Source organism: Schistocerca piceifrons, chromosome 10, assembly GCF_021461385.2.
Source record: "Schistocerca piceifrons isolate TAMUIC-IGC-003096 chromosome 10, iqSchPice1.1, whole genome shotgun sequence".
Classification (NCBI taxonomy): Eukaryota; Metazoa; Arthropoda; class Insecta; order Orthoptera; family Acrididae; genus Schistocerca; species Schistocerca piceifrons.
The window spans coordinates 108,977,307-109,004,112 of NC_060147.1; the positions used below are offsets into that span (position 1 = coordinate 108,977,307).

Sequence of the window (26,806 nt, forward strand, 5' to 3'; positions counted from 1 at the left end):
AACCACCTCTGGCCGTAATAACGGCCTTGATACGTCTGGGCATTGTGCCAAACAGAGCTTGGATGGCGTGTACAGGTACAGCTGCCCATGCAGTTTCAACACGATACCACAGTTCATCAAGAGTAGTGACTGGCGTATTGTGACGAGCCAGTTGCTCGGCCACCACTGACCAGACGTACAGGACCTGCAACATGCGGTCGTGCATTATCCTGAAATGTAGGGTTTCACAGGGATCGAATGAAAGGTACCCTACAGGTCGAACACATCTGAAATATAACGTCCACTGTTCAAAGTGCCGTCAATGCGAAAAGAGGTGACCGAGACGCATAACCAATGGCACCCCACACCATCACGCGGGTTATAAAATGGTTCAAATGGCTCTGAGCACTATGGGACGTAACACCAGTGGTCATCACTCCGCTAGAACTTAGAACTACTTAAACCTAAATAACCTAAGGACATCACACACATCCATGTCCGAGGCAGGATTCGAACCTGCGACCGTAGCAGTCGCGCGGTTCCGGACTGCGCGGCCGGCCACGCGGGTTATACGCCAGTATGGTGATGACGAATACACGCTTCCAATGTGCGTTCACCGCGATGTTGCCAAACACGGTTGCGACCATCATGATGCTGTAAACAGAACCTGGATTCATCCGAAAAAATGACGTTTTGCCATTCGTGCACCCAGGTTCGTCGTGGAGTACACCATCGCAGGCGCTCCTGTCTGTGATGCAGCGTCAAGTGTAACCGCAGCCATGGTCTCCGAGCTGATAGTCCATGCTGCTGCAAACGTCGTCCAACTGTTGGTGCAGATGGTTGATGTCTTGCAAACGTCCCCGTCTGTTGACTCAGGGATCGAGACGTGGCTGCACGATCCGTCACAGCCGTGCGGATAAGAGGCCTGTTATCTCGACTGCTAGTGATACGACTCACGGCCCGTTCTCACAGCTTTACTTCTACCAGTACCTCGTCTCGTATCTTCCAAACTTTCCAGAAGCTCTCCTTTCTTCCAGGACTGCTAGTTCTGCATGGTTCGCAGGACGCCGGCACGGTAACTCAGCGTGTTCGCTCAGAGGGTTAGCTGCCATCTGTAATAAAGAAACTGAGTTAATGGAACAACGGCGAACTGAAATGGGTGTCTCGCGACGTCCGCCCCGAGCAGATACAACGAACGAGAACGAACAAAATGAGATTTTAAAAAAAGTTGGTAGAGCAGTTGCCCGCGAAAGGCAAAGGTCCCGAGTTCGAGTCTCGGTCCGGCACACAGTTTTAATCTGCCAGGAAGTTTCATATCAGCGCACACTCCGCTGTACAGGGAAAGTTTCACCTAGAAAACTTTTATGTCGACTGACTTTGGCTGCGGAAGCCTACCCATTTATATGAACTGTCTTCTCTCACAGAGGGATAAATTTACTAACAGTTGTGGCCATTACTTTTGAAATAATAAACAGCATGCGGGCGTAGAAGACCTCCCAGTAAGATCTCATAACGCTGTTGCATTGAATGGCGATTATGTAGAAAAAATAAAGAGTTTATAATGTTACTTAAAATCCGTCTTGATTGCAAATTTTTTTTTTTATTATTCATATGACCGGTTTCGGTTCATTCAGAACCATCTTCAGATATGATATTTCAGTTACAGGAGTAACCCGTCCAAATCCAGCAACTTTCACATGCTACGTCACTGGATTTGGACGGGTTACTCCTGTAACTGAAATATCAGATCTGAAGATGGTTCTGAATGAACCGAAACCGGTCATATGAATAATAAAAAAAATTTGCAATCAAGACGGATTTTAAGTAACATTATAAAATCACTGATTGCTGTTATCCCATAAGACATTATGTCTGTTTTTGCAAAAAAAGAGTTTTGTAGCCAAAAGAGTGGGGAATAATATGATGTATGGGAAACATGAACAGAACTAACCTGCTTTCGCAAGAAAATGTATTGCTTTACTTATTGAACGCCCCTCTTACGAAAAATTATATTCCAGCTGTAACACAACAAGAAAAATCCATGGACCAAAGAACGTAAAAAAGGTTGCTGAAAAATACAGCAAAAGAGAATTTAAATAAAACTGAAGAGAGAAGTAGATTGAAACGAAGTCATACGTAGCTGGCCGGCCAGTGGTGGCCGAGCGGTTCTAGGCGTTACAGTCTGGAACCGTGCGACCGCTACGGTCGCAGGTTCGAATCCTGCCTCGGACATGGATGTGTGTGATGTCCTTAGATTAGTTAGGTTTAAGTAGTTCTAAGTTCTAGGGGACTGATGACCTTAGAAGTTAAGTCCCATAGTGCTCAGAGCCATTTGAACCATTTTTGAACGTAGCTGCCTGAAACGCGCCAAAATGATACATCTAGCAAGCTCCCTAGCATTCGGCCTAAGGTGGCCTCGAGGCTGCACAAATAACCGAAAAACACAGATAATCTTCAATAAACGTGTTTTTACTGAAAACTGTTGTTCACTGCATTTAAAAAACATGCTACTTGTCACATTTGTAGGCCTACAGCATTACTTATACGTCACTTGCAGGAAAAAGACAACGTACTCTTACTGTAAGTGTAATAACTCTATACTTCGTATCACTTCCTTAAATTTCTGTTTCTCGAAATAGTCAGTCATTTTTTGTTTCTTGATTGTCATCAAATTTATTTTCCCCCGACGTTCCTCAGTTTCTGGAGAGTGAAAACACTGGTACCGCCAAACGAATTTGGCCCTTCTTAATACGCGGTGGTCTAGCGGTTGTAGGTGCTCAGTCCGGAACCGCGCGACTGCTACGGTCGCAGGTTCGAATCCTTAGGTTAGTTAGGTTTAAGCAGTTCTAAGTTCTAGGGGACTGATGACCACAGATGTTAAGTCCCATAGTGCTCAGAGCCATTTGAACCTTCTTAATACAATGTAAGCGTTCACTAATGGTACTTGTATCACTCAAACTTCCGGCTATTTATACATCGACCACGGCCCAGTAGCCCGGCCGTTTTAAGTGATGTTTGTCCTCCTTACTCTAACATCGTGTGAACCTATAAAGTGGCTCTGTGTGCGAGAGTCACGTCTTCACTCTCATCCCCTACCAATCGTAATTGGTGTATTATTTCCGCGTCAATTACCTGCTAAAGTCACGGTTCATGGACTTCGCTATTGACCACAACAAGAACAAAGAGGGGGCAATAACAATGGAAGGTCGGCTTAAAAAGGGTGTAAGTCAGCGATATGGTCTTTCGTCCCTACTGTCCAATCTATAAATCGAAGAGGCAGTGATGGAAATAAAGGTTAGGCTCAAGAGGGGGATTAAAATTCACGGTGAAAAGATATCGATGATAAGATGACATTGCAGTACTCTCTGATGGTGAAAAAGAATTACAGGATAGGCTGAATGGAATGAACGGGCTAATGAGCACAGAATATGAATTGAGAATAAACTGAAGAATGACGTAAGTAATGAGAAGCAAACATACACATTAATTTAAAGACGGCGTTTATGAGAATGTGCATTACATGGCAGAAAATCATTGACTGTGTGAAAACCGGAACAGAAGAGAATCGAAGAATTTGAGATTTGGTGCTACAGAAGAATATTGAAAATTAGGTAGACTGATAAGGTAAGAAATGAGGTTCTCTACAGTATCATCGAAGAAAGGAACATATGGAAAACACAGACAAGAGAAAGGGTAGGATATTGGGGCATATGTTAAGACATCAAAGTATAACGTCCACAGTACTAGAGGGAGCTGCAGAGGGTAAAACTGTAGAGTGAAAGAGAATTAGCAGACACACAACACGTAATTGAAGACGTAGGCTGCATTCCAAATGTAAGTATTCGTTCTAATCAACACAATTCTTCGTACTTCATGTTTTAAAAGATCACCCGACTACGGGCAGATAAAGCGCACGCTCCAGATAATCGTGAGTTTACTGTAGCCGTTATTATTTTTGTAGGTATCTTTAAGAAACAGTTCTTTTAGCCATGCCTAGTAGGATCCCGAGTCTTCAGGTTTCTCTTGCTCTAAACCACCACTTGTCTTAGCGAATTAACAAATTATAGCTGACTGAATTCGTCTATTGCCTTCTATGTAGTCGTTTCCTTGATTGAATACGTAAATATTTTGCATTGCATTGATATTCATATAAGGGGCAGATAAAAAAAGGGCACGTGACTTTTGTTGCTGAAGTTGTTTCGCCTACGCTGCAGCACTTTCCCTGGGAAGATATTACACATCGTCCATATGGTCGCCATTCCCCCCCCCTCCCCCCCCCCTTGTGATTTCCATGTTTTTGGAGCCCTGAAGAGAGATAATAGTGACTGTCGATATGCTTCCCACGTCTGGGTACAATCATAGTACCGTAGGCAACCGCAAACGTTTTTCGCCGTAAAGACATGCACCATCTATTAAATGGTTTACTTATTTTTTACGATTCCGTGCCTCAGTCGACAAAAACGAACTCTTATAAGCATCGTTGTCCGACTGTCTGTCCGAGTGTGAAGAACCATTTATCTCGAGAACGGGTACACGTATCATGTTGAAATTTATATCTCATACTGAGGGTTAAACTCTCTCGTCTCTGCAATAAATGTGAATTTCTAGATCAATGCAGTCCAAAGGTATATTTTGATACTCAACAGTTCACTCATCAAAGCCTATTCGGCAAGAAGCGAGCTTTTACGTTACAAGTAAAGGAAACAATCTGCAAATTGTTAATTTGTAATTATATCAAACGATTTTTTTCATTTGTTATTCGTCAATCTGTCTGTCCGTCTGTACAGACCTCTTTTTCTCAGGAACATGTAGATGTATCCAGGTCAAACATATGTCACACACTAAGGTCTACGATCCCTTGCTCGTGTGCAAAATAGAAGCATCTAAGTCAATGCAGTCAGAACATAAGGTTGAAGTTTAAATCCTCTGGGTTATTAGGCCGCGTCATGTTTCTTCTAAAATGTTCGACGTTTCGACCCCTCTGCTGGGATCTTCCTCAGGATGGTGTCGACTACTGCTAGAACACTGTCAGAGACGAGTGACTCGTCCACTCATAAAGGGGGAGTTTTCTGGCGTTCGTGCTGGAGAAGTGATAGTATTGGTTAAAATTCATATGGCTACCATTGGTGGGCCATAGTCATAGGCTAACATTCGCACTCTGATGCAGAAGAAGGGGCGTTGGTAGCTCATCTCCTGTGGATACCATTGGCGGTCCATCGTCATTGGATAGAAAGGCTCTATTCCACACTTACGCTGGAGAGGGGTTATTGGTTGAAATGCCTCCTATCGCTATTGGTTGGTCGTAATCAGTGGCTAGATTCGAAACGGACAGAGCAAGAGGGGGGGAATGTTTACCCAAAATATTATTCTCCACCGAGGTGACCTGCAGCGCGTTGTTTATGCCGCTCACACACCGCGACTGCATATTTACTTCCTTGATGGCGGGGGGCCACGATGCCGGAAGACTATAGCCGTCCTCTCTATTGAAATTCGTTCTTGGAAATTTTTACCGCTTCTCGGACCTTTTTTCTATAAATGTTTGTTTCTTTAGCCAGTGCACGTACGTTATTAAAATCGACGTCAGAGCCACAGTCCCCGTAATGTCAGGCTACTGCCAATTTTGCGCTTTGTTTTAGCCGCATGTGCCGTTCGTGTTCCTTAATGCGTTCTTTAACAGTTCTTCCCGTTTCGCCTATATACACTTTGCCGCAACCACATGACACATTGTGGAGGTAATCAGGTGCATCCGTTTTCCGAACATTTTAGAAGAAACATGACGCGGCCTAATAACCCAGAAGATTTTAACTTCAGTGACAAAACGGCCACGAAAGCCTGCAGACTTACATAAGAGATAAGGTTGCTTGTGCCAAATACAATATTTTGATAGTTGCAGACTCACTCTCATCGAAATCTATAGGATATTTTCTATTGACCAATAATCATGAAATTTAGCAAGAAGCAATGTTTTATGATATATATATATATATATATAAAGGAAAACTCCGAAAATTGTTATTTTATGATCATATAACGCGAAAATATGTTCTCGAAAGGCTTGGAACTCAAGAAACCGGTATCGATAACAGTCAAGAATTGTCGAGATTCACGATTACCGGGACCGATGAACTGTACAGAATCCGCAGAGAGCGGGTGCTACTTGCACTTGTCCAATCTTTTTCCATCTCTTTCGTTTCCATTTGACTTCCTCTTATATTCATAGTAGGTAAATTATAATATAAAAACCACCAGATATGAGCTGCAACTGCAAGCGACGTAATCCAATACGACGTCTCCTAAGCTCTGCTTGTTACGAAGAAAGCGATCTCAAATCTCAATGGTCACAGTCCTCGCTAAGAAGTCAAAAGAGACGTGTGTGATATTGGCTTTCAATTTTGGCGATGCCCCGCAACGAGAAACGCCGCGTTATGACGTCACAAAAGTCTGTCATCTCCTTGTGCAGAGATGCTTTCAAGCCCTGTGTGAGGATGCAGTTTCCGATGGCGGAGGAGATTACGGGCAGTTGGGTACTGGGTCAAGGGGAGCGGGCAGAGAACACGTGGGGCTTTGTCGGCAGGACACCTGGGGCTTCCCCCGGGAAATCTCGTTATGCCCACACCCGTCTCTGACACGGCGCCGACAGCCGCTACCGCTTGATGTTCTCGCTTCGTCACTCGCTTCCGCACTGTCTCGTCCTACAGTGCTTATACAATGGCAGGATAGTAATGAGGGACGCCGTGTATACAGTACTAGCGAACCCGACAATGTTTCGCAGATTCCAAGTATACTGAGGCGACAAAAGTCGTGGGAAACCTCCAAATACACTACTGGCCATTAAAATTGCTACACCAAGAAAAAATGCAGATGGTAAACCGGTAGTCATTGGACAAATATATTATACTACTGACATGTGATTACACTTTCACGCAATTTGGGTGCATAGATCCTGAGAAATCAGTACCCAGAACAACCACCTCTGGCCGTAATAACGGCCTTGATACGCCTTGGCATTGAGTCAAACAGAGCTTGGATGGCGTGTACAGGTACAGCTCCCCATGCAGCTTCAACACGATACCACAGTTCATCAAGAGTAGTGACTGGCGTATTGTGACGAGCCAGTTACTCGGCCACCATTGACCAGGAAATTCAATTGGTGAGAGATCTGGAGAATGTGATGGCCAGGGCAGCAGTCGAACATTTTCTGTATCCAGAAAGGCCCGTACAGGACCTGCAACATGCAGTCGTGCATTATCCTGCTGAAATGTAGGGTTTCGCAGGGATCGAATGAATGGTAGAGCCACAGGTCGTAACACATCTGAAATGTAACGTCCACTGTTCAAAGTGCCGTCAATGCGAACGTGACCGAGACGTGTAACCAATGACGCCCCATGCCATCACGCTGGGTGATACGCCAGTATGGCGATGACGAATACACGCTTACAATGTGTGTTCACCACCATGTCGCCAAACACGGATACGGCCATCATGATGCTGTAAACAGAACCTGCATTCGTCCGAAAAAATGACGTTTTGCCATTCGTGCACCCAGGTTCGTCGTAGAGTACACCATCGCAGGCGCTCCTGTCTGTGATGCAGCGTCAAGGGTAACTGCAGCCGTGGTCTCCGAGCTGATAGTCCATGCTGCTGCAAACGTCGTCGAACTGTTCGTGCAGATGGTTGTTGTGTTGCAAACGTCCCCATCTGTTGACTCAGGGTCGAGACGTGGCTGCACGATCCGTTACAGCCATGGGGATAAGATGCCTGTCATCTCGACTGCTAGTGATACGAGGCCGTTGGGATCCAGCACGGCGTTCCGTATTACCTTCCTGACCCACCGATTCCATATTCTGCTAACAGTCATTGGATCTCGACCAACGCGAAGAGCAGCAATGTCGCCATACGATAAACCGCAATCGCGATAGGCTACAATCCGACCTTTATCAAATTCGGAAACGTGATGGCACGCATTTCTCCTCCTTACACGAGGCATCACAACGACGTTTCACCAGGCAATGCCGGTCAACTGCTGTTTGTGTATGAGAAATCGGTTGGAAACTTTCCTCATGTCAGCACGTTGTAGGTGTCCCCACCGGCGCCAACCTTGTGTGAATGCTGTGAAAAGCTAATCATTTGCATATCACAGCAACTTCTTCCTGTCGGTTAAATTTCGCGTCTGTAGCAGGTCATCTTCGTGGTGTAGGAATTTTAATGGGCAGTAGTGTATGTATACAACTATGTAGCTGACAATATTAATTTTCCTGCAAATGTACAGATTTCCACTACTGTTTATTTATTTTTAAAGTATGTTCCTCAGAAGAGAACTGATTTTTAAATTGTGTGCTCGTAATTTGTTTTTTATGTTTTCCTTTGCAGTTTCTGAAGTAATTACATCAGACAGAAAATTTAAGAAAGAATTATATCCTCTTTCGTTCGTAAACATTTTGGCATTACAGTTCTTTTTCGAGAATCTACAACGCTCTGCGTCAGTACACCATGTAACATCCATCCTCCTCCTACTTGACGGGCAAGTTACAGCGTACGGACGTACGGTGGGGAGCGTGCGGGTAGGGGAATCAGTCGACCTCTCCTCTGGGTGAAAAATCCGCTTTGCGCAAATTACAGGACACTGGTCGCGTGACACGTCTGCCGTCCACTTGCCGACGTTGCGTGCCTGGTCCCCTGTCGCCTTCTCAACCCCCCCCCCCCCCCCCTCCACCCCTTCCATGCCCACATACCGCGGCGGTCAGCGCTGACGTCTATGTGTGCAGTCGGCACCGCCGGCCGACACGTCCGCTCCATTGTGTGACAGTTGAGCGCAGATAGCCGCTTCCTGTCCAGATGGCTCACGTGACCATCCTCCCCCTCCTACTCCCCCCTCACCCACACACACATACACCTTGCTCTAATTATACTCCGCTTTACCAGTGCACACCAATCCACCTCTTATTGTAATAAAATTCCACTAATATCTTTCGCGGAAATCTTTTCTGTAATTGTTGTTGCTGCTGTTGTCGTGGTATTGTCCAAAGACTGATTTGGTGCAGCTCTCCATGCTACACCATCCTGTGGAAGCCTCTTCATCTCCGAGTAACTACCGCAACCTACATCCTTCTGAATCTGCTTACTGTATTCGTCTCTTGGTCTCCCTCTACGATTTTTACCCTCCACACTGCCCTCCAATACTAAATTGGTGATCCCTTGATGTCTTAGAATGTGTCCTACCAACCGATCCCTTCTTCTAGTCAGGTTGTGCCACAAATTTCGCTTCTCCCTAACTCTGTTCAATAACTTCTCATTAGTTTCGAGAGCTAACCATATAATTTTCAGCATTCTTCTGTAGCACATTTCAAAAGCTTTCAGTCTCTTTTTATCGAAACAGTTTATCGCCCATGTTTCACTTCCGTACATGGCTACATTCGATACAAATAATATCGGAAAATACTTTCTGACACTCAAGTCTATACTCGATATTAACAAATTTCTCTTCTTCACAAACGCTTTTCTTGCCATTGCCAGTCTACGTTTTATATCCTCTCTACTTCGGCCACCCTCAATTATTTTGCAGCTCAAATACTAAAACTCATCTATGACCTTAAGTGTCTCATTTCCTAATCCAGTTTCCTCTCAGCATCATCTGATTTAATTCGACTACATTCCATTATCCTTGTCTTGCTCTGTTCTGTTTATTTATATCCTTGTTTCAAGACACTGTCAACTCCGTTAAACTACTCTTCAGAGTCCTTTGGTGGCTCTGACAGAATTCTTTCACTGTTTGCTCAATATACAGATTGAACAACATCGGGGGTAGGCTACGAACCTCTCTAACTCCCTTCCGAACCCTTTCATATCCATCGACTCTTACAACTGCCATCTGGTTTTCAGTGAACAGTTGTAAAACAGCCTTTCGCTCCCTGTAATTTACTTCTGCTATGTTCTGAATCGGAAAGATAATATTCCAATCAAGATTGTCAAAAGGTAAGCCCACAAATGCTATAAACGTAGGTTTGCCTTTCCTTAGCGAATCTTCTATGAGAAGTCGGAGGACCAGTATTGCCTCGCGTGTTGCAACATTTCTCCGCAATCCAAACTGATCTTCCCCGAGGTCGGCTTCTACCAGTTTTTCCGTTCGTCTCTAAAGAATTCACTTTATTATTTTGCAACCATGCCTTTTTAAACTGATGATTCAGTAATATTCACACCTGTCAGCATATGCTTTTCTTTGGGATTGGAATTATTATATTCTTCTTGTTTGATGATATTTCACCTGTCTCCTACATTTTGCTCCCCAGATCGAAGTGTTTTGTCACGGCTGGCTCTTCCAAGGCTGTCACTAGTTCTAATGGAATGTTGTCTTTTTCCGGGGCCTTGTTTCGACTTACGGCTTTCAATGCTGTGACAAATTCTTCACGCTCTATCATAACTCCTATCTCCTCTTCATCTACGTCCTCATCCATTTCCATAATAATGCCCTGACGTACATATCCCTTGTATAGGTCCCTTATATACTCCTTCTACCTTTCTGTTTTTCCTTCCCTGCTTAGGACTGGGTTTCCATCTGATCTCTTGATATTCATACAGATAGCTCTCTTTTTTCGAAAGGTGTATTTAATTTTCTTGTAGGCTGCATCTATCTTACCCCTAGTGATATATACCCCTACATCCTTACATTTGTCCTTTAGTCATTCCTGCTGAGCTTAGCTTAGCTTCTTATCGATCTCATTTCTTAGACGTTTGTATTCCCTTTCGCTTTCTTCATTTACTGCATTTTATATTTTCTCCTTTTATCAATTAAATCCAATACCTCTTGTGTTGCCCAAGGATTTCCACTAGCCCGCGTCGTTTTATCTACTTGATACTCTGCTGCCTTCACTATTTCATCTCTCAAAGGTATCCATTATTCCTATTCTACTGTATTCCTTTCCCCTGTTCTTATCAATCGTTCCCTAATGCTCCCTCTGAAACTCTCTACAACCTCTGGTTCTTTCAGTTTTTCCAGGTCCAATCTGCTTCAACTCCTACCTTTTTGCAGTTTCTTTAGTTTTGTTCCAGAGTTCATAACCAATAAATTGTGACAGAGTCCACATCTGCCCCTGGAAAAGTCGTACAATTTGAAACCTGGTTCCGAAACCTCTGTCTTACCCTTATACAACCAAACTGAAGCCTTCGGCTGTCTCCGTGTCTCTTCCACGTATACAACTTTTTTCATGATTCCTCAACCGTTAGCGATGATTAAACTATGCACTGTGCAAAATTCTACCAGGCGGCTTTCTCTTCATTCCTTCTCACAGTCCGTATTCACCTACAACTTTTCCTTTCCTTCTTTTTCCTACTATCGAATTCCACTCCATCGAGACCGAGACATGTGATAGCAATGATATTTATTAGGGACATTACACAAATGATTAGATTTACAGACCTTCACATACGCTGTTACTGTACGCAGTAGCGCCGCCACGTGCTGCAATCCGAGCCGGTTGACGTCGTGGCATGGAATCAGAGACCACCTGAACATGCTGCAGGGGAATACTCTGCCACGCGGTTTGTTGGCGTGTCCCCAAAAAGCATCAACTCAGGCTGTAGGAGGACGTGATCGACTACACTACTGGCCATTAAAATTGCTACACCACGAAGTTGACGTGCTACAGACGCGAAATTAAACCGACAGGAAGAAGATGCTGTGATATGCACATGATTAGCTTTTCAGAGCATTCACACGAGGTTGGCGCCGGTGGCGACACCTACAACGTGCTGACATGAGGAAAGTTTCCAACCGATTTTTCATACACAAACAGCAGTTGACCGGCGTTGCCTGGTGAAACGTTGTTGTGGTGCCTCGTGTAAGGAGAATATGGAATCGGTGGGTTCAGGAGGGTAATACGGAACGCCGTGCTGGATCCCAACGGCCTCGTATCACTAGCAGTCGAGATGACAAGCATCTTATCCGCATAGCTGTAACGGATTCCTGAGTCAACAGATGGGGACGTTTGAGAGACAACAACCATCTGCACGAACAATTCGACGACGTTTGCAGCAGCATGGACTATCAGCTCGGAGACCGTGGCTGCGGTTACCCTTGACGCTGCATCACTGACAGGAGCGCCTGCGATGGAACCTTTGTGCACGAATGGCAAAACGTCATTTTTTCGGATGAATCCAGGTTCTGTTTACAGCATCATGATGGTCGCATTCATGTTTGGCGACATCGTGGTGAACGCACATTGGAAGCGTCTATTCGTCATCGCCATACTGGCGTATCACCCGGCGTGATGGTATGGGGCGCCATTGGTTACACGTCTCGGTCACCTCTTGTTCGCATTGACGGCACTTTGAACAGTGGACGTTACATTTCAGATGTGTTAGGACCCGTGGCTCTACCCTTCAATCGATCCCTACGAAACCCTACATTTCAGCAGGATAATGCACGACCGTATGTTGCAGGTCCTGTACGGGCCTTTCTGGTTACAGAAAATGTTCGACTGCTGCCCTGGGCAGCACATTCTCCTGATATCTTACTAATTGAAAACGTCTGGTCAATGGTGGCCGATCAACTGGCTCGTCACAATACGCCAGTCACTACTCTTGTTGAACTGTGGTATCGTGTTGAAGCCGCATGGGCAGCTGCACCTGTACACGCCATCCAAGCTCTGTTTGACTCAATGCCCAGGCGTATCGAGGCCGTTATTACGGCCAGAGGTGGTTGTTCTGGGTACTGATTTCTCAGGATCTATGCACCCAAACTGCGTGCGAAATGTAATCACATGTCAGTTCTAGTATAATGTATTTGTCCAATGAATACCCATTTATCATCTGCATTTCTTCTTGGTACCGAGCGAGGTGGCGCAGTGGTTAGATACTGGACTCGCATTCGGGAGGACGATGGTTCAATCCCGCGTCCGGCAATCCTGATTTAGGTTTTCCGTGATTTCCCTAAATCTCTGCAGGCAAATGCCGGGATGGTTCCTTTGAAAGGGCACGGCCGACTTCCTTCCCCGTCCTTCCCTAATCCGATGAGACCGATGACCTCGCTGTCTGGTCTGCTTCCCCCAAACAACCCCAATTTCTTCTTAGTGTAGCAAATTTTAATGGCTAGTAGTGTATTACACGTGAAGATTTGTTCGTAACTAGTAACCGTTTGTGACAATTTGCGACTGAGGCCTTTCAAATAATGGTTGTTACGATATGTCATTGCCTGAAACCTTCCGGTGTGACTATTTTTAATTATTTATTTATTTATTTTTTATTTTATATGTCTAGTTCCTTAGGACCAAATTGAGGAGCAAATCCTGAGGGCCATGGAACGTGTCAGTACATGAAATTACAACTCGAAAGTAATAACATAAAATGTTTATGAATTCAAAGAAGACATGCCATAACTTTAAGTAAACGCAATCAACAATAGAAATCAACTTAATTTTCCAAGGAACTCCTCGACAGAATAGAAGGAGTGACTCATGAGGAAACTCTTCAATTTCGATTTGAAAGCGTGTGGATTACTCCTAAGATTTTTGAATTCTTGTGGAAGCTTATTGAAAATGGATGCAGCAGTATACTACACACGTTTCTGCACAAGAGTTAAGGAACCACGATACAAATGCAGATTGGATTTCTGCCTAGTATTAACTGAGTGAAAGCTGCTAATTCTTTGGAATAAGCTGATTTTGTTAACAAAAAACGACAGTAAAGAATACATGTACTGAGAGGCCAAAGTCAGAATACCCACACTAGTAAACAGGGATCGACAAGAGGTTCGCGAACTTACACCACTTACTGCCCGAACTGCCCGTTTCTGAGCCAAAAATATCCTGTGAGAATTGGAAGATTTACCCCAAAATACAGTACCATACGACATAAGCGAATACAAATAAACAAAGTTGACTAATTTTCGTGTCGAACGATCACTTGCTTCAGATACCGTTCGAATATTAAAAATAGCACCATTAAGTCTTTGAACAAGATCCTCAACGTGGGCTTCCACGACATTTTACTATCTATCTGAACACAACCCTGATTTTTAAACAAGTTTTTGGAATGATTAAGTTATGCTCTATCCTGAATTCTAGCAGTCGGCTTCCCGTTTCATGCTTTTCCCACGGTCTGTGTTCTGCTACTATTTTTCTCTCTCTTCCTTATCGTAATATCAAATTCCACTTATCCAATCACACTCAAATTTTCATCTCCGTTATCAGTGAGGGATGCTCACAAATACGTTAGAAGAATTGTAACTACTGTCGTCATACCTCAAACGATCAGGGTGCCAAATGACATACTCCAGCAGGATAATGCAAGACCCCACACTGCAATTCATACCACAAACACCATGGGGAACGTGCGGACAGTTGTCTAGCCTGGCTGGTCCAATTATTTGTCATCCATTGAGTCTGTCTGGGATGTGATGGAAAGACATATACTCCCATACCAGCCTCCAGCCGTGTTTCATGTATGGCAAGAAATACCTCAAGATTACGCTCTCAGGTTGCTTCCTTCCATGACACGACGAATACAAATGTGTGCCCGTCGGGATCAGGCCTCATACAGACGTTGATGATGGCTATCAGCTGTAAATGGATTGGAAGCTGAATAATTTAATACCAATTACGTGAAAAGCATCTCCACAGAGTTTGATAAGTATCGGAATAACGCTTCCACTTCGGTCAGTGCCGTAATCAAAACAGAAACTATGATACATAAGATACTGAAATTACCTCTTCAACCTGATGCAGTCCAGAAGGACTTTGATACATTAAAACAGACAGCAGTTGCTGGCAATTATAATTCCCAGCAGATTGATCTGTTACATCAAAAATTACAAGAAACAAATGATGCTGTTATAAATTCCAAGAAGAGATTTACAAAAATGACTTACATTGGACCTATTTCAAATAAAATAAATAAATTATTTAGGAATACAAGCGTGACAATAGCACTTAAAACCAATAACCCACTGCAGATGAAACAAACACTCAATTGGGGGATCAAATATACACCAAAAGTCAGGCGTTTACAAAATACTATGTAATGAGTGTGAGAAACAGTACATTGGCCAAACTGGGCGTAACTTTCTAACACGTTTTAAAGAACATACTACTGGTACTGGACGTACCAAATCAATATTTGGTCAACATCTTGATGGATACAATCATTCTGAGGGTTGGATCTCTAAAAATTTGAAAATATTACATACTGCGCCAAAAGGACTACTGCTAAATACTTTAGAAGAAAATGAAATCTTGTCACTTCACAAAAGTAATCCGTTATCTGTTTTAAGCGAACAACTTCAGTTCAAAGACAAACATTTCTTTGAGCTTTTCGGTGATCTGCTTTAGAATGTTTACTCTTCTGTCCTTCATTTTTTTTAAATTGTTAAGACGTTTAGGAAATATTTTATCTTTGTAATTTTATTTCACCAAACATTACTTTGTGACTGACTATCTGTTTCAGAATGTTTGCTTATATGCTTTGGACTGCATATTGCTAGTTCACTTCCTTTTATTTTTGGCACTACGGCTCATAGTATTATAATTTTAAATTCCTTCCATTTTCATTATTCTTATTTGTTTATAAGACTGGTTCAAATGGCTCTGAGCACTATGGGACTTAACTTCTGAGGTCATCAGTCCCCTAGAACTTAGAACTACTTAAACCTAACTAACCTAAGGACATCTCACACATCCATGCCCGAGGCAGGACTCGAACCTGTGACCGTAGCGGTCGCGCGGTTCCAGACTGTAGCGCCTAGAACCGCTGGGCCACTCCGGCCGGCTTTATAAGACTGGCATGCAACGTAAGTAATAGCAATGCCTTTTTAAAAATTGTCACATGTAATTTAAAAAATGCAATCTACATACGAGCTTCATAAATATGCACAACTACTTCGTATCGTATCTGTGCAGCGTGTCAGCTAAAGATTATTGCAGCCTACTCATTGAAATTCGTTTCAACAAAGACAAGTTGCTGCTCAATAGCACATCGTCTGACGTGGCAGTCTTTGCATTTCCACTTTCGCAACAACTTTGTTAGAAAGAAGCCTGCTGCCACATCTTTGCACTGGCGTTTATCCTCACCATGGCAACCACTAGTTTGCCTATCGACTTTACAACAACTTCAGTGGAAAGAGGCCTACTGCCTCATCTTTGGAACGGCGTCCAACTTCACCATGGCAACCAGTGGTTCCAAATGGTTCACTAACAGGCCTTGAGAGGGCAATTCATGTTCTGTCAAAACGAAGTTCATTTACCCTACATGTTTAAATATTTTTTTAACGCTTCTTAATTGCCAATAGCTCTTAAATAAGATAAATTTAGTGTGTGTTTATTTTTATTTCTTGACAATGTTCTTTTAACTAAGAAATTTTACATTCGACTCATAAATCATTGATTAGTAATGACATCATACCGTCAGAAGTGGGTGGAGCCTCCATTATATATTGTAAGGCGTGCACTGATTTCTCGCGCCCGTCCTGTCCGCCTCACCCCCACCCTCTCCTACCTTGGCCTCACCATTGACCGTCACCTCACCTGGATCCTTCATCTCCCCTCCATCCAATCCAAAGCCCACAACCGCCTCCGACTCCTCAAACTCCTCTCTGGCCGGACATGGGGGTTGCACCCCTCTACCATCCTCCACACCTACGAATCCTTAATCCGTCCCATCCTCTGTTATGGCAGTACTGCCTGGATATCTGCCCCCCCCCCCCCCCCACAAATTCTATAAGTCCCTCCAGATCCTTGAGCGTCATGCACTCCACCTCGCCTTCCGTATACGCCTCCCGTCCCCCACGCGGATCCTCTACGACTTCATTCCTTTCCCCCATCTGCTCCTCTTCCTCGAAGATATCCGCATCCTCTACACCTCCCGCCGCCTTGATCCCCCTCGTCCCCTGGTTGCTCCTCTCCTCTCCCATCCCCACCCCCTGCCAAGCCTTCACTGTTGTGTCCCCCCTACCCTCCATCTCTACACCCTTCATCTCCTTTCCCAAGGTGGCTTCCATCAACACCCCCTCCCGGATGATGGCCTCTCTCCCTCCATTTATCCCTCTGATCCTCACTTCCCCTCCCTTCCCCCATCCTTTTCCTAGGCTCCCTCTCCCCCCCCTTCCATCCTCTGTTTTCCTTGCCAACCCTCTCTCTGCCCCCCTTCTCTCCCCCGAGTCCTTTTGCATTTCCCCCCTCTGCCTTTTCCCATTCCCTCCCGCGTCTGCCCTACCCCCCCCCCCCCTTATGAGTCCTCTCCCTCCTTTGGTCCCCCCCCTTTCGTTTTTCTTCTCCTCCCTCCTTGTTTTCCCCCTCATCTGTCCAAGTCCACCCCCCAATCGGCCCTAGGCTATGGTGTGTCCTCTTTGTGTTCACATTTTAGTGCAGTGTTTACAGTGAGTGTTCAGTGTTGTGTTTTTTCCGAAGTGTTGGGAATGGCCATCATACTGTCGCTGGGTGTGATTTTATATCTCTTGCGAACAGAAACCAGACTGTCGCCATGTTTTTTAATTGTCTGTCTACTATGTTACCTGTCTGCATTTTATTCGGTTTGCCATCCCTTTGCTTTATGTTTTAACTTCCCACAATTTTCCGCCGTTTTACAATTTAAGTCCCCGTTTTATCGCCTGCTTTTATTGTTTCTTAACTTCTCCTTACGTTTTAAAAAAGTCTGTAGGCTGCAGAGCAGCGTAGTAAGCTGCTGCCAGCCCGCCCCCTTCGGGGGGAATCAAAATACAATAAAGGAAAAAAAACTGGTTTCTCCAGTAGTGATTCTCTAGCAGAAGGAGGTTCTTACTTATTGGTAATTCATCGTTTTATAGCTTTATACCTTTATGTATTTTCTTTAATGTATTTAGCCCTCTAATTAAAGCTTTGTATACGACTTGTAGGTCTGAAGATGACCACAGTAGTGGTCGATACCGGTCACCATACTAAATATATTGTGATCAAGACTGTTTTTAATAGTAAACAGAAGTGTTGAGAGTTTGCCACTCTCGCTGCTGAGGCGTGCTGAGTCCAAGGAGCCAGCTGCACGTACTCAGGCACGCAGGCACTTGTAATGCACGGCGCACAAGGAGCGCTCAGACGGGCCTAATTCACGCCGCGGCCCCCCTTTGATGGCGAGAATAACTACGACTGGTCCTGATTTAGCGCCCGCGGTCGAGGTCGGCGCCTCGCCGCCGCCTTAATGTGTCTGGGAGAGCTAAACACGGGCCACGCCGCAGCTGCCGGCTCCAGGGGGCGCGCTTGTCCCTCTAGATCTGGCCGTGAAGAACTTTTACTTTTTTAATCAGTTTATTGACTTTATTGACTGGTTTAATGCCGTCTGCCAGAAATTCCTCTCCTGTTCCTAAGTCTTCATCTCAGATCAGCACTTGCATCCAACACCCTCAATTATTTGCTGGATGTATTCCAATCTCTTCCTCTACACTTCTCACCTACTACAGCTCCCTCTGGTACCTGTCCCTTCTTGTCAGTATTTTTCTTATGTTCGTTCCTTGGCCAATCTCTGTGGAACATCCTCATTCCTTACCTTTTCACCGAGCGAGGTAGCGCAGTGGTTAGCACACTGGACTCGCATTCGGGAGGACGACGGTTCAACCCCGTCTCCGGCCATCCTGATTTAGGTTTTCCGTGATTTCCCTAAATCGTTTCAGGCAAATGCCGGGATGTTTCCTTTGAAAGGGCACGGCCGATTTCCTTCCCAATCCTTCCCTAACCCGAGCTTGCCCTCCGTCTCTAATGACCTCGTTGTCGACGGGACGTTAAACACTAACTACTGCTACTACCTTACCTTTTCGGTCCCCTTAATTTCCAACATCGTTCTACAATACCACATCTAAAACACTTCGGTTATCTTCCTTTGTAACGCCCCGCCCGTTGCTTGTCCGATTTTTGCGTGTGTTCGCCCCTGACAAACAACTTACAGAGAAATTGGGAGTGGAACTGAACGCAAAAATGGATAACGCTAGATTTAAATGTGGCCCTGTCACCCCTAATTAATCTGCGGTGGTAGTGTTCACGATGATTCACACCTGCTTCTACTTCCAAACATGAACGATCATGAACACTTAGAGTGTTCAATGACATCAAACACACACACAGAAATTGTATAACGCAAAAGGGTGAATTCAGGATCAACTACTGAAAGTAAAGGCTCTACTGAATCACAATAACTTTATTATAATCTTCAGATCAGTGCTGAATAAAACACAATGAACAATTTACAAATTATTCTCCTGACTGACACTGGCCGTGAACTGTGTTAAAATTGGTCCAAAACGCCATCTCTTATAACTTGGCTGACCGACTGACATCGACACAAAACGTAAAATACGAACAACCACTACACCCCAAAGTACCGTAAAACCTCTGTGGAAACAGCGATTGCGCGTGATCCAACTACACTCCTGGAAATTGAAATAAGAACACCGTGAATTCATTGTCCCAGGAAGGGGAAACTTTATTGACACATTCCTGGGGTCAGACACATCACATGATCACACTGACAGAACCGCAGGCACATAGACACACGCAACAGAGCATGCACAATGTCGGCACTACTACAGTGCATATCCACCTTTCGCAGCAATGCAGGCTGCTATTCTCCCATGGAGACGATCGTAGAGATGCTGGATGTAGTCCTGTGGAACGGCTTGCCATGCCATTTCCACCTGGCGCCTCAGTTGGACCAGCGTTCGTGCTGGACGTGCAGACCGCGTGAGACGACGCTTCATCCAGTCCCAAACATGCTCAATGGGGGACAGATCCGGAGATCTTGCTGGCCAGGATAGTTGACTTACACCTTCTAGAGCACGTTGGGTGGCACGGGATAGATGCGGACGTGCATTGTCCTGTTGGAACAGCAAGTTCCCTTGCCGGTCTAGGAATGGTAGAACGATGGGTTCGATGACGGTTTGGATGTACCGTGCACTATTCAGTGTCCCCTCGACGATCACCAGTGGTGTACGGCCAGTGTAGGAGATCGCTCCCCACACCATGATGCCGCGTGTTGGCCCTGTGTGCCTCGGTCGTATGCAGTCCTGATTGTGGCGCTCACCTGCACGGCGCCAAACACGCATACGACCATCATTGGCACCAAGGCAGAAGCGACTCTCATCGCTGAAGACGACACGTCTCCATTCGTCCCTCCATTCACGCCTGTCGCGACACCACTGGAGGCGGGCTGCACGATGTTGGGGCGTGAGCAGAAGACGGCCTAACGGTGTGCGGGACCGTAGCCCAGCTTCATGGAGACGGTTGCGAATGGTCCTCGCCGATACCCCAGGAGCAACAGTGTCCCTAATTTGCTGGGACGTGGCGGTGCGGTCCCCTACGGCACTGCGTAGGATCCTACGGTCTTGGCGTGCATCCGTGCGTCGCTGCGGTCCGGTCCCTGGTCGACGGGCACGTGCACCTTCCGCCGACCACTGGCGACAACATCGATGTACTGTGGAGACCTGACGCCCCACGTGTTGAGCAATTCGGCGGTACGTCCACCCGGCCTCCCGCATGCCCACTATACGCCCTCGCTCAAAGTCCGTCAACTGCACATACGATTCACGTCCACGCTGTCGCGGCATGCTACCAGTGTTAAAGACTGCGATGGAGCTCCGTATGCCACGGCAAACTGGCTGACACTGACGGCGGCGGTGCACAAATGCTGCGCAGCTAGCGCCATTCGACGGCCAACACCGCGGTTCCTGGTGTGTCCGCTGTGCCGTGCGTGTGATCATTGCTTGTACAGCCCTCTCGCAGTGTCCGGAGCAAGTATGGTGGGTCTGACACACCGGTGTCAATGTGTTCTTTTTTCCATTTCCAGGAGTGTATTTAACGTTACTCCCAACACAGGCCGAAGGGGGAGCCACCTCACCGTAATGTTCCTGTTGCAGCGGCGGTCTCCGACGGCGACGGCGTAGCTATGCGGTTGGCGTGTGGCGTCTCGGAAAGTACACTCCTACACTACTCGGACAACAGACCGCTGTCCAGAAACTTCTCTATTTGCAACGATCTTCCCGACAGCAAAGAGCTGGCGCGGCTGACGTCCACTCAGAACGAAAAACCAAGACGGGAGACGATATGGCTAATGTCCTCTCAGTACGAGAGCCCAGAACGGAAGACCTTTACCGAGAGTCCAGCAAGATCGCTCTTCACCTTTGTTTTCTCCCCTCAACTTTTACCGAGCGAATCACATCACTAGAAGCTCTCAAAATACCCAAAAAATGGTTCAAATGGCTCTGAGCACTATGGGACTTAACTGCAGTGGGCATCAGTCCCCGAGAACTTAGAACTACTTAAACCTAACTAACCTAAGGACATCACACACATCCATGCCCTAAGCAGGATTCGAACCTGCGACCCTAGCGGTCGCGCGGTTCCACACTGTAGCGCCTAGAACCGCTCGGCCACTCCGGGCGGCTCAAAATACCCAGTTTGCCAGTGCCGACCAATGTACGGCCTGCGAACAGAACTCTTTTCCACCATTCTTTTATTTCTACAAAATTTCACAAGTAAACTCCGCCCTCGCCGGCTGGGAAGAACCACAGTTGTGGCCAATAACACGTTTCCTGGAAGTTTTCTCCCAAGAGACCACTCGACATTTTCCCAGCAAGATTCCCCGTCACAGCGAACACAGATTCTTGCATTGAAAGTTTGTTATTTGGAACTCCTGGCCTGCCCCGCTTTAGTTACTCGAAGACGTAAAATTAGTGGGACATAGGCACAGGAAAGCCCGTCCAGCTATCCACTGCTCTGTTTTGGTAAACACTTTAATACCTGCAGCCGCACGTCCTTCAGAGGTTGGCGACCGCTGTGGCCTCTCTAAACGGAATACAAAAATACCCCAGTTCACCATTCATACCGTTAGGCTGTGGCCTTCGGCGGCTAGGCGCGGAGGTAGCCGAGCTCTGTCTCGCGTACTGCCTTTCCGCAAAATCTTATAATTACAAAATCGCGGAATTCTCGCGGTCCGATGCGTTTCCACATAGATTTCCAACACCGTAATTTAGAGTATTACTCCTACAAAACCTAAAGTGTCACGTTAAATGGACTCATGTAAGGTGCAAGGCCGTTGCCACCTTACAACTTTTCAGTCTTCCCACAGTCCATAATTCAGTATCACACAATGGTGTGCTCCATACGGTACATTCTGAGAAATTTCTTCCTCAAATTAACGCCTATTTTGATACTAGTAAATTTCTCTTGGCTAGGAATGCCCATTTTGCCAGTGTCAGTCTGTTTTTTATGTTCTCTTTGCTCCGTCCGTAAGATTATTTTGATGCCTAACTAGCACAAGATCTTAAGTTAGTCTACTTCGTGATCAATTCTGATGTTAACATTAGTGCTTATCTCATTTCTGGTTCTTCTCATTACTTTCCTCTTTCTTCTCGCTATTTGTTGTGGCTGTTGTGACACCTCGGTTCAGCTTACAGAGATAAAAGCTATAGAAAGAATAATTTAAAATTAAGACTAGAAGTTTAGAGGGCAAAATAGTGTAGAATCAGAGTTCGGTAATTGCAGATCAAAATTATAGTATATCAGCAAGTAGTTTAATCCACGGAAGCTCCGTCATGGAGAAGGCAGTGATGTTAAACTCTTGTGATGGAAAACCGATAAAAAGGCCTGATAGTCATTATTGCAGCCTTTTTTCCTTGATTGTTTCGTTAAATGGCGGGGAGCCCGTGTAAGTCAGTGAGACAATAAATAGATTGGACTTTATCGTGTTAAGATTCACGATAAATTGTTAGAATATTACGGAGATTTAAAGTGATGTAGTGTACGATCTCTGACTGTTGGTAGCAACGGAGTATTAAGGGGATTTTGGGACTTATAGACATATAGACGACAGAAACTCAAATTATCTGCGGATACGAGTGAATTCAGAGGTACCGGTATTCAGATATTAACGTGTGGACTTTTGAAAGTGTCGCGTGCCGTTAGTTGAGAATTTGGACGTAGAGCGCGTGCATATCTGCATTAGCGGACTATTAAATTCCTCCAGGCTAGGAACCTTTTAAATACGCCATGATCCATTACCATCTTAATCCTTGAATATAGAGTGAAAGTGAAATACAAGTGTGTTGTACTTATTTCATTTACCTAGTACTAATCAGTGAAGGTTTTACGGAACCAAAGCTATTCAGCAGTAAGTCAGCACCATCTAGCGGAAAGCGTAGGCATTAACTAACACTCTAACTGAAGTGAACGTTTACTGTTCTACGGACTGCTTAATATGAACTTTTGTGACTCTTTGACGCCCCCACTCCCTCCGAAAGGTGGTGCAGGCTGTCTTAATCATAAAAGGGGAGAGTTTTAGACGGGCAAATTACTAAATAAAAGCGATATTTACAAGACTCGCAGTAATAACAAAACACAAGGCCCGCACCTCATCGGAGAGTCGTCGCTGTCACGTCGGGAAGTAAAGCCGGAAAACCTACCGACGATACGTATCTACGAGCAGACGTCGACGTGGAGTACCTAAAAAGGGAACCACAAAAGAGTTGGGGATGCTTCACTGTGCACTCCAGTAATGTTTTGTGCTTCCTGGCTGGATGACGAGAGGGTGGTATGATAGGTGGGTGGCCGCTTTCCTCTCATTACAACATAAAATGCACACGTGGTTAAAATACACTTTATTACAGAAACCATTTTACTTAACTTCAGTAACGTCCACTCTGAAGTTCTGCAGTTAACAGCATCAAAGACATGTACTAATTTTTGAATCTTGTCCGTGTCCGTTTCACAACAACAGTTTGTGATCAAAAGTATCCGGACACCCCAAAAAATATACGTTTTTCACATTAGGTGCTCTGTGCTGCCACGTACTGCCAGGGAATCCATATCAGCGACCTCGGTAGTCATTAGACATCGTGAGAGAGCAGAATGGAACGCTCCGCGGAACTCACGGACTTCGAAAGTGCTCAGGTGATTAGGTGTCACACGTCTGTACGCGAGATTTCCACATTCCTAAACATCCCTAGTTCCGTTTCCGATGTGACAGTGAAGTGGAAACGTGAAGGGACACGTACAGCACTAAAGCGTACAGGCCGACCTCGTCTTTCAAGAGGTACAGTAATCAGTTTAACATGGTTTATTACAGTAAAACATATACTAAAAATTCACAAAGTAATTCTAAACTATGATCTGTCGCTGCCTGTTGTTTAGTTAACTCACTTATTAATATTATATTGAGGTACATTGCAGTGACAAATCAAAAGAAAATGTTAGGCACGCATGAGAAAAGTTCACACAAACATACACGATTCGTACACACAAGAATAAAGATAAGAAGAATTTTGCTCATCAGATTATGTCAAAGGCTCAGAGGATCATCCGTATCACTGTGAATACGAATAGTACGGAACACTTTCCGACAAAGAAAGTTTTCTGCGTGACCTTGTACATGAAACTAAGCTACGCTGGCGTGAAGGATCCGCAAAGTTCAAGAACACAAAGGTAAACGGCACAGACACAATAACAATAAAATATCACGCAGAATCAAGAATAAAACTTATTCAAGATGGCACTGAAATCACACACGGTGAAATTACCACCAAGTGATACGAACAGAGCTAGACAATCTTAAAACTGAAGCGAAATAAAAAGTAGAAGAAATGAAACACATACACACGAGAAAAGGTCCACATACATTACAGTTAAAAGAGAAGTCAGACAACTTTATTTTAAACCTGTGCTGGAGTAACGATCTTCCTATACCACGTGTTGGATACACAAAGCAAAGACAGGAAAAATTTACTACAAACAGAAAAATGTACTCGTGACCACACTCTGAAAACTGTAAGAATTCGACTGCCGAAGTTGAAAATGACCTAGCAAATCACACGTGTACATCAGTTGGAATAGCTACAAACCATCACACATGAACAGGCCCACCAGCACCAACACGCTCTTAAGAGCACCGTCTTCACTCACGAGTGCCGAGACCACGCTCTCCAAGCAACGAACTTCCCCAGACAGCCGGAAGACACCGCCTTTCCGCCAGCAACTTAACTGCTGTCAGACGACTACCGAAAGGGTACAATTCTCTTTGCCTTGACTGAGAAAGCTATACCTCTCAAATCGTTCAAATGGCTCTAAGCACTATGCGACTCAACATCTGACAAGGGAACCTCCCCATCGCACCCCCCTCAGATTTAGTTATAAGTTGGCACAGTGGATAGGCCTTGAAAAACTGAACACAGATCAATCGAGAAAACAGGAAGAAGTTGTGTGGAACTATGAAAAAAATAAGCAAAATATACAAACTGAGTTGTCCATGCGTAAGATAGGCAACATCAAGGACAACTGCGTGCACAGGAGCGCCTTGGTCCCGTGGTTAGCGTGAGCAGCTGCAGAGTGAGAGGTCCTTAGTTCAAGTCTTCCCTCGAGTGAAAGTTTAATTTTTTATTTTCAGACAATTATCAAAGTTCAGGCACTCACACATAATCAACTTTGCTCTCCAAAATTCCAGGATATGTTCAGATTTGCTTGGACATATGCAGGTTTTGACAGTCTACACAAGGAAAAATTTGAAAACGTTAAAAACCGTTAAAAACATGTTTTGACAGAGCACAGGGAAAACTGTGCGACTGTGAAACTGTTGCATTCATTTGTTGCAGTTTATGTGACACACTCTTATGTTTTCATCACTTTTTTGCGAGTGATTATCACATCCACAAGAAAACCTAAATCGGGGGAAGGTAAAACCCATTCGCCAAGTGTACAAGTTAGGTGGGTCGACAACTTATTCCTGTCATGTGACGCGCATGCCGTTACCCGTGTCGTATAGAATACATCAGACGTGTTTTCCTGTGGAGGAATCAGTTGACCTATGACCTTGCGATCAAATGTTTTCGATTCCCACTGGAGAGGCGCGTCCTTTCGTCTACTAATCGCACGGTTTTCCGGTGCGATCGCAAAACACAGACACTAAACTTATTACAGTGAACACAAACGTCAATGAACGAACGAACAGATCATAACTTTGCGAAAATAAACTTTTCACTCGATGGAAGATTTGAACCAAGGACCTGTCGTTCCGCAGCTGCTCACGCTAACCACGGGACCACGGCGCTCGTGAGCTCACAGTGTCCTTGATGTTGCCTATTTTGCACGTGGACTACTCAGTTTGTATATTTTGCTTATTTTTTTCCTAGTTCCACACAACTTCTTCCTGTTTTCTCGATTGATCTGTGTTCAGTTTTTCATGGCCTATCCACTGTGCCAACTTATAACTAAGTCTGAGGGGGGTGCGATGGGGAGGTTCCCTTGTGAGGTCATGTCCCTTAGAACTACTTAAACCTAAGCACACCACACACATCCATGCCCGAGGCAGGATTCGAAGCTGCGACAGTAGCAGCAGCGCCGTTCCGGACTGAAGCGCCTAGAACCGCTCGGTCACAACGGCCGGCAGCTGTAGTGTTGCTACCACATTAGACACCCAGACGCTGTACTGCTGATAGATACACTGAAGCGTCAGAGAAACTGGTATAGGCATGCGTATTCAAATACAAAGATATGTAAACAGGCAGAATACGGCGCTGGGGTCGGCAACACCTATATAAGACAACAAGTGTCTGGTGCAGTTGTTAGATGGGTTACTGCTGCTACAATGTCAGGTTATCAAGATTTAAGATTTATCCGGCGCACGAGTGATGTTACATAGCATCTCCGAGGTAGCGATGAAGTGGTGATTTTCCCGTACGACCATTTCACGAGTGTACCGTGACTAACAGGAATCAGGTAAAAATGGAAATGTCGTGTGGCTAGGGCCTCCCGTCGGGTAGACCGTTCGCCTGGTGCAGGTCTTTCGATTTGACGCCACTTCGGCGACCTGCGTGTCGATGGGGATGAAATGATGA

The 26,806-nt window shown here is 45.1% G+C and overlaps 1 protein-coding gene across 1 annotated transcript in view; it reads left to right on the plus strand.

Annotated features, from left to right (window-relative positions):
* LOC124718727 (homeobox even-skipped homolog protein 2-like) overlaps positions 1–26,806 on the plus strand; it is a 54,705-nt gene that overhangs the window by 15,282 nt on the left and 12,617 nt on the right. The gene's annotated exons all lie outside the window — the stretch shown is intronic.